The sequence below is a fragment of the Pteropus vampyrus genome, unplaced genomic scaffold (assembly GCF_000151845.1).
Source record: "Pteropus vampyrus isolate Shadow unplaced genomic scaffold, Pvam_2.0 Scaffold97, whole genome shotgun sequence".
NCBI lineage: Eukaryota > Metazoa > Chordata > Mammalia > Chiroptera > Pteropodidae > Pteropus > Pteropus vampyrus.
Window position 1 is genome coordinate 2,958,812 of NW_011888878.1, and position 8,604 is coordinate 2,967,415.

Genomic DNA, 8,604 nt, shown 5'->3' on the forward strand with positions numbered 1-8,604 from the left:
CTGAGAGAATTTGTTTTCAGCTGCTTTGCAGTACAATAAATACTAATGGAAATTCTCCAAACTTGATGGGAAGTGACAATAGATAAAACTCTATCAACAAGAAAGAATTGTATATATATGGATAAATATAAAAACTCTTTTTTTCTTCTCTAAATGTCTGTAAAAGACAACTGTGTTAGCAAAACATAACATTATGTAATTTATAATTTGTGTGCATGTAAAACATGAAGCAATGGCACGTAGGATTGAGGAATCAAAAAGTGCTGTTGCAAATTTCTTGATTTTGTATGAAAAGGTACAATATTAACCCTAAGCAGATTGTGGTAATATAAGAAAAACTAGTAAAAAGAAATTAATGCAAAGAGTTGTAACTAAGGAGTAATAGAACAACTAAAATGGAATTAGTACAGAACAGTGATTTTTTTTTCATCCCCTTAAGTATTCAAGTGGAAATGACATCAGATCAGAAATTTCAGAAAGACATGGGTTTGAATCATTCTCTTTCCCTTCAAAACTATGATTTGGGGCATATGACATAATTTCAATTATTTCTTTATTCCTCAAAGCAATATGTTTCACAAAACATATTGTGCTCTTGAATTATTTGTCATCTTGCATGTGGCCATTGTGGATGTTTGAATTTGTGAGCTCAATTTCTTGATCACTCTTACGAACTTAAAACAGAGCTAATCGGTAGTATGATATTTGGCTGTAGTTTTGGAAACTGTTTCTTTGTTTTATGCTTTCATTATTGTTATAATACTATCTCTCTACTTGGGTAATGTCCAGTGAAATTAATACTGAGAAATACAATTAAAAATATAGATCCTTACACGCATACTAACAAAGGAATGGCATACATACAAAGGAAAAGGGAAAATTCCAGAACTTCACTCCCATATGCCTTCTCCTTTCAGAACTTCTCCCATAGTGGAGCACTGCCAAGTACTCTTCAGAGATTAATCTAATTTACTTCTCTCCAGTTCTGATTCTTCATAAGGCTAGGGACATTTAGATTCTCCCAGTTCCCGTCAGCAGATTGTGCTCCTCCTCACGGGCCACAGACCTAACTCATTAGTTCGAAAAAAGGTTTTGTGCCTAACAAGGGTAATTAACGAATGTCATTTTTCTCCCAAAGTCAGACAACACAGGCAATCCTGCTCCCCTCCTCCCCTTTCCAGTAAATTGGCCTCCTCCGAGCCTGTGGAAAAGGAAACAAAATGCCTGGGCCCTGCGCCTCAGCCAACATTGTATTGCCAGGGCCAATTCTTCAAGCCAGGGTGGGTGGGGATGAGAACAGTTGCCAGAAAACTGGGCTCTTGAGAAAGAGTGGTTTCTGCTCTTCCGTCAGTGTTCAGTAATCCTCTCAGCAAAGTCCTTCCTCGAGGGTTCTGGAAACTGCTTTTCCTTGATTAGAGGCAACCGTCGTCTTGTTATGTCACCTCACGTTACAGCAGTTACAACTTGTTTTTCTTTATTACCCCTCCCTCTCATTATCTATTTGAAAGCTGGCCCCAGAGGTGTCCCCTGCCTTCCAGGATCACTGACAGGCTGGGTCCCCAGAGCGGGGGGGCGGAGTCCGAGGTCCAGGGGGACCGTCGGCCCCGCGAGACACCCGCGCCCGGACCACGCCTCTTAGCCCGCACCGCCCCCTCCCCTCGGCGCTTGTTTTTATTTGGAAACATCCTCCCCTTCCTCTCCCTTTCTCCGCCCCCGCTTCCCTCTCTGCAACGAATGAGACTAGACCCCAGGCCTGGAGCTGCGGTGCCGAGAGGACTGTGGGCCAGCCAGGCGGGCAGGCGGCGACGCAGGTAGAGGCTCGAGGCCGGTGGGCGCGGGGACGCGCAGTGTCCTGGGCTCGGAGTGCCCTTCCCGCGGCGCCGCATCCTCAGGTGGTTGCGGGAGTTTCCGGGCGCCCAGCGCGCGTCTGCAGAGGGACGGGGAGGGTACGCGCAGCGGGACCTGCAGCTAGCCGCGACTAGTCTCTGGCTGGGAGTTGGGGCTCCTGGGGCTTAACATCGGTAGCAGCGGCTGGCTGCTGGGAACACCTTCAGGCCTTGGAGAAACGCGCCTTGGGAGAGCTAGCCGCGTGCCTGGCCGCCCTGCCCCCTTTCTGGCGTCTCCTGTGGAAGGAAGGCGCCCTGCGCAGGGCAGCCCTCGGCCCCCAGCGTGTCTGTCCCGTTGACCCGGTCCCGCCTCGTGGGCTCCGCCAGCGTCTTACCCACATTTTCTTCGCGCAGCTCTCACCGACTCGGGCCAAGCGGGTAAAAAGGTTTATAGTATCTTCTTTACATGCTGGGAGGCAGAGGGCCGGGGTTACAGGAGATCCCTGTCTCAATTACCCCTGAGGGCAAACTGGGGAGATGTGATTTATTCGGGGTATACTTGTATCTATGAAATAAGACGTGTATATTTCAAGACTTAGATTTTTCTTCCATTTATTTTCTAATCTTGTTTATTTTCTCTTAAGATCTACAGTTTGAGTTTTTACTTTTATGTTGCATATTTAAAATATAGCCACCTAAACTATAATGCACTCAGGCTGATTTCCCACCTACTTAAAGGGTATAGATTCAGTATTTTAAATTGGGTATTGCAACATTAGGAATAAAAAATTAACACCCATCTCTCGATCTCACTATCATGGTTACTTCTGAAACAGTAGCATCATTTCCATTAAATCTGGAAAAGCCAAGACTGCTCATCGTCACTCTTTGTGACATTGTTATGAATTATATAGGTCAGCGACATTAGGTGGAAGAGCGTATTAACTTTCTGATTAGAAATAGAGTGATCATTTTTTATACATAATGTGATTGTATACCTCGAATCGTCTGCAGGAAACTACTAAAAATCTCAGAAAAAAATAGGAGAATTTAGTAGTGTTCAGTTCCTATCTACTGTAATTTAGATATCTTAATAGATGTAGACATAAACTAGAAAATACAATAGAACAAAAGAAACATTGGGCATAAAATAACACAAAATTGAAAAATCTAAACCTATTTAAAAAGAAAAAATCCTAGGGACATATGAAAATATATTAAATGTATATATGAGAATGGATAGGTAAAAATACAAAGAAAATACATTTTTATAAAGATATTTCTCTACAAGGATGTATAAATTAAATTCCTAACCACTGTTTTTGTTTTTAAAGTAACTGTTTAGCTCATATGGAAAAATAAACACTTGTCACGAAGATCTCACTTAAAAACGTTCACATATGCGAAGACTTTACTGCGTAATAAAAGGTATTATAAAGCTATAATGATTTAAAGGCAAAGGAAGAAGTAATAGACCTATTGCGAGACAAATCAATGAAACCGAAGAGACAGATTTTAGAATAAAAGGAAAGCTGACATTTGATAAGCATACGTTTTAATGAGGGGGTGAGGAAGAAATAACACTTAATTGATCTTGGTTGGACAGTCATTTATTTGGAAAAACTAATAATGAAACAGGAATTTTCCCTCTTAACACACCGATGTAATCTAGATGATTTATTAATTTCAATCTAAATATATGAAACCTAAAAGTAAAGAAAACCTGATGAATATTGTGAGCATGGCATATGGGGAAAAAATTTTGGGAGTTGATACCAAAACCTAACGCCCAATTAGGGACATGATTCTTATTAACATTGTATGGAAAAAACATACAAATAGGGAAATTAATAGAAAAAGAGCTAATTTTACTAATATGCCTAGAACTCTCATTAATGACTTTTAAAATTAATCCAGTTCACAGAGGGGAGGGGGAAAGGGGGAAGTAAAAAAATAAAATGTTAATATAAATAGAAGTTAAAAAAATTAATTGAAGAGTAAATGAGTCAATTCAAAGCAAGAGGAATGCAAATAACAGTTTGAAGACTCAGTCACACTAGTTACCAGAAAAATGCAATTAAAGTGAGACAGTTTTGCCTGTTTTACTGATTTTGATAATCTGCTAACACTCAGTATTGTTGATAATGTGATGAGAGAAATATACTCTTACAAACTGTTAGTGGAAAGTATTGGTAAAAGTTTTATATGGTGATAACTATTAAATTTTTCAAATAGTCATTTGCTTACTGGAATTTATCATGCTCCTAAGTGTACAAATAAAAATCTATGTCAAAGATGTTCACAGTAGGATTATTGGTATTATAGTAAACTTGGAAACAATTCTGTAAATATGGATTGGAATTTGGTTACATAATTTATGGTATATTCAAAGGTGTAATGTATAGGTTTAAAGCATATTATAGCTCCTAAATGTTCTAACTTGGAAATATGTCCAAAGTATATTCTAAGTTGAAACACACAAGAAAAATTGAAACACTGTATATGTTTATACACACATATGTACAGTAACAACATTTTTGTAAATACCGAATTATCTGTATTCATGTTCTGTTAACATAGTTCTATAATGCATAGTTCTGTGAATGTTTATAAGGAAAAATGATGTTATAGGAAAAATAATAATAAACATCTTGAGAGTGTAATTAGTAATTTATATGGAACAGTTTCTTTCTGGATATATTAATTGTAATTCACTGTGGAAAAAATAAGTTTTATTCACAAAGTGTTCCATATTTTCATTTACTTTCTCTTTGAATATCTTCTTTTAGCCTCTTCCTTTGAAAATCCCTTCTTTATTTTCTTCTTTGTTATTGATTGCTATGATGTTTTGTGTAGGTATACAATTGAAAAGTTTTGCCTAGGGATTTCACAATGTTAACTTCTTTATAAACAGGAAATGCAGGAGTGTTCATACTCTATATATTTTAGCAGCATTGTACCAAAATTCACCTTTAAAGTATTCATTCTTCAGGATGATGCTATCCTTTAAAGAAGAAAACATCTAAAACTAAACTATAAAAATAAAAAACTCATGGCAAAAATGCAGTAAAAAAAATGACAAATGACAAATCATATAAACACAAAAAGACTTAAACCAGCAAACAGAAAAGTGGACAAATGACAGGCAATTCACAGAAATGGAGATGCGAATGACTTAAACATAATAAAAACTATTCAACTTTATAAGATATGAAAAATAAAATCGTTTTGCCTTTCAGATTGGCAATGATAAAAATCGTGATAAAACATCACATTAGTGGGAGGAGAGAAAAAAATGGTATAGATGATAGAGGTTCTGTTCATCTCTCTGGCAACCAAATCAAAGTTGTAATGGAAACAAGGAGCAGCAGCAAGGAAAAATTGCCTGGATGAACAAGCCATACAACTAGGGAGAAATCCAACAAATCACACTGTAACAGCAGAAGGTAGGACGGGGCGAGGATGTGGGACTGCCCAGTCGTGAGCTGCTGAGTGAGAAGGAGGCTGCAGCTGCGGCAGCGGCAGCCGCCTCTTAAAGGGGCTGCATCAGCCAGCAGATTTTCGCAGTGATGGACCTGTTCGCTCTGAGCACCAGTGCCAGTTTGGCTGTGAACAGGGGGCACCAGAGACAGGGAAACATTGTTAGAGTGAAGGCCAAGGCGAGACTTGCTCGGGTACAGAAGTGCCTGTGGTATCCATTGTTCCCTATTGAGTCCTTCCTCCTACCAGTGCACCGAACACAGCGCGGCCATAGCTGTGATATCATCAAACTGGACAACAGAGGACACTCTGCCCAGAGGATTCCCTGAAACTCCACCTACCCCACTCAGGCCCCACCCAAACCACATCCAGATATATCCTCAGCAATTCTAGTGCTCCTTGCTGAGACTCTCACTGGAGGCAGCTGGCCTTGGTTTCTGGTGTGGCCTGTTGAGGTAACTATAAGCACAGCATCTGTGGACTGCTTGCTGAATCTTAACAGGTGGCCCCAGATGGGTAGAGGCTTGGGCTAAATTTGGCCTGCAGCTGAACCCCTCCCAGAACTGTGCCACTGGACACCTACTTCACAAATCCACACTAATAAGACCGACAGACTTAGGAGCTTTGCTTAGTACACAGAAACACAGAAAGGCAACCAAAATGTGAAAACAAAGAAGCAGAAACCATACGAGAGAACAGAATAGAGATCCAGATATAACGGACTCAAGTAATCTGACAGATGCAGAGTTTAAATCACTAGTTATAAAGATGCTCAATGAAATTTTGGGAAGCGTAGAGAAAAACAAAGAGATAAACATGGAAATAGAAATTATAAAAGGAAACCAGTCTGAAATGGAGAACACATTATCTGAGATGAGAAGTATTTTAAATGGAATAAACGAATAAACAAAGTGAATAAAGAAGAGGATAAATGCCCAAAGTGAATAAATGCCCTATCTAGAGGACAGGACAGCCAATCAGGACACTCGATCAGACTGGCAAGAAAAAAGATGCCAAGACTGTAAAAATAAGGAAGATATGGGACACTATTCAGGCTCCAAATATTCATCTGATTGGCATAACAGAAGAAAATCAAGATGTTGAACAGCTGTTTGAAGAAATAATGATGGAAATGTCCCTAACTTAGTGAAGGAAATGGACAAAAAACCCCAGGAAGCTCAGAGAATTAAAAAATCAGGGATCCAAAGAGGCCCACACCAAGACACATCATAATTAAAATACCAAAGGTTAAATAAAAAGAATATTAAAAGCAGCAAGAGAAAAAGAAATAGTTACTTATAAGGGAACACCCATAAGACTGACAGCTGATTTCTCAAAAGAAACTATGCAGGACAGAAGGTCTTGGCAAAAAATATTTGACAAGATGAAGACCCAGGATATACAACCAAGAATTACTTTATCCAGCAATTTAGAATTGAAGGACAGATAAAGAGCTTCCCTGATAAAAATAAACTAAAAGCATTTATCACCACCAAGCCAGTTATTACAGGAAATGTTGGAGGGACTTCTTTAAAAAGAAAAAAAAAATATGTATCAAAAACAGGAATAAAGAATGGTAACAACTACATTCCTATCCATAAGTGCTTTAAATGGAAAAGAATTAAGTGCTCCAACCAAAAGATAGAGTGGCTGAAAGGATAAGAAAACAAGACTCCTACATATGAAAGGAAGGGGATGGGAAAAGATAATGCTTTGATGGACCTAGAAGGTATTTAAGTCAGAGAAAGATAAACACTATATGATTTCACTTATGTGCAGAATTTAAGGAATAAAAAGAACAAATTAATCAAAAACAGACTCACAAATATAGTGGACAATTTGGTGATGGACAGAGGGGAGGGAGGTTTGGGGGTCTAGGAAAAGGGTTTGGGGGGCTACTAATACAAATTAGTAGCTGATGGATGGTCACAGGAATGAGGAGCATGACATAGAGAATGCAATTAGCATTAATACATTGGGTCAGGGGAGGGAGGGAGCAATTGGGGGCATCATTTTACTAACTATAGATGCCTAACTAATGTACTGTATACTTGAAACTAATTAAAATTTTAAAAATAAGATTTTAAGAAACCGCATCACATTAGTAATGGTAATATATTTTTGTCTGGTATGTGAATTGATGCAAATATTTTGGCGTATAGTTTGACAATATACATCCAAAATAAAAATGCACAAAACTTTGATCCAGCGATTCTGCTCCCAAGAACTTAATACACAGGTACACAAAGAAATATATATAAGTTTATTTCAACCTTGTTGGTAATAGCATACATTCAAAAACAATTTAAATTTTCATCATTAAGCAGCCAATTAAATAAATTGTGGTGCAGCCATTAAAAAGAATAAGATGACATGAACTGAAATATAATCGACATCAAGAAGAGATACAGAAAATGAACCTCAAAACGAGACAGAAAATTATATAGAAGACTGCAGTTTGTATTAAAAGGCATTTATATTAGTTTATGTATACTTAGAAATCTCTTGGAGAACACAAAAAATCTAGTGTCTGTGATTGTCTTTCAAGATGGCAGATGGGAGTCTAGGGGTTAGCAGTTTTGGGGAGTCCTAGAAGTCCTGGACCTTAGTTCTTGGTGTCTGGTTGACAAAGAATTGAAGGTAGATACCCAGAAATTGATTGTATGCAAGCTAGCTTTATTAAAAGCAAAAGTACACTCTTAGAAGGGAGAATAGGCAACTAGGAGCAGACAGTGTTGAAGGTGAAATAGGCTCACTCTGAAAAGGGAGAGTAAGCTGCCAAAAGTGGTTAGTCTTAAAGACTTCTGCCAAGTGAAAGTTCACCCTCAGATGGGAGAGCAGGCAGGCTCAAGGGAGAGCTGCTGCATCCTGTTGTGGGTTTGAGGATTTTATCCATTAATCTAAGGGGTAGAATGTTCATGATTTTGGAGAGACTTCGTGGAAAAGTTTTTTTTTCTTTCTTTTTTTCCCCAGAATTAAGAAGACACCCCTTTTCCTACCATGTTTGGGCTTTTCAGAACTGTCATGCCATCAAATGCATGATAGGGACAGCCTTAGCTGCAATGCTAATTTATTATTATTGTATAATGAAGAAAGGTGAACTCTGGGTCACACCAGGTGTCCCTATGCACATGCGCATACTGACTTTCCCTATCCCCTTTATTTGCTTTAGCAGGAAGTTTTAAACTGCAAAAATGCTTCACTACGTCAAAGCTATTCAAGGCTATTTTCATTTTCGTGGCTCTGGGGAAGGGTCCTGGTGTAATTCCTAACTAATAGGAGGCATCCTTAGTTTTTG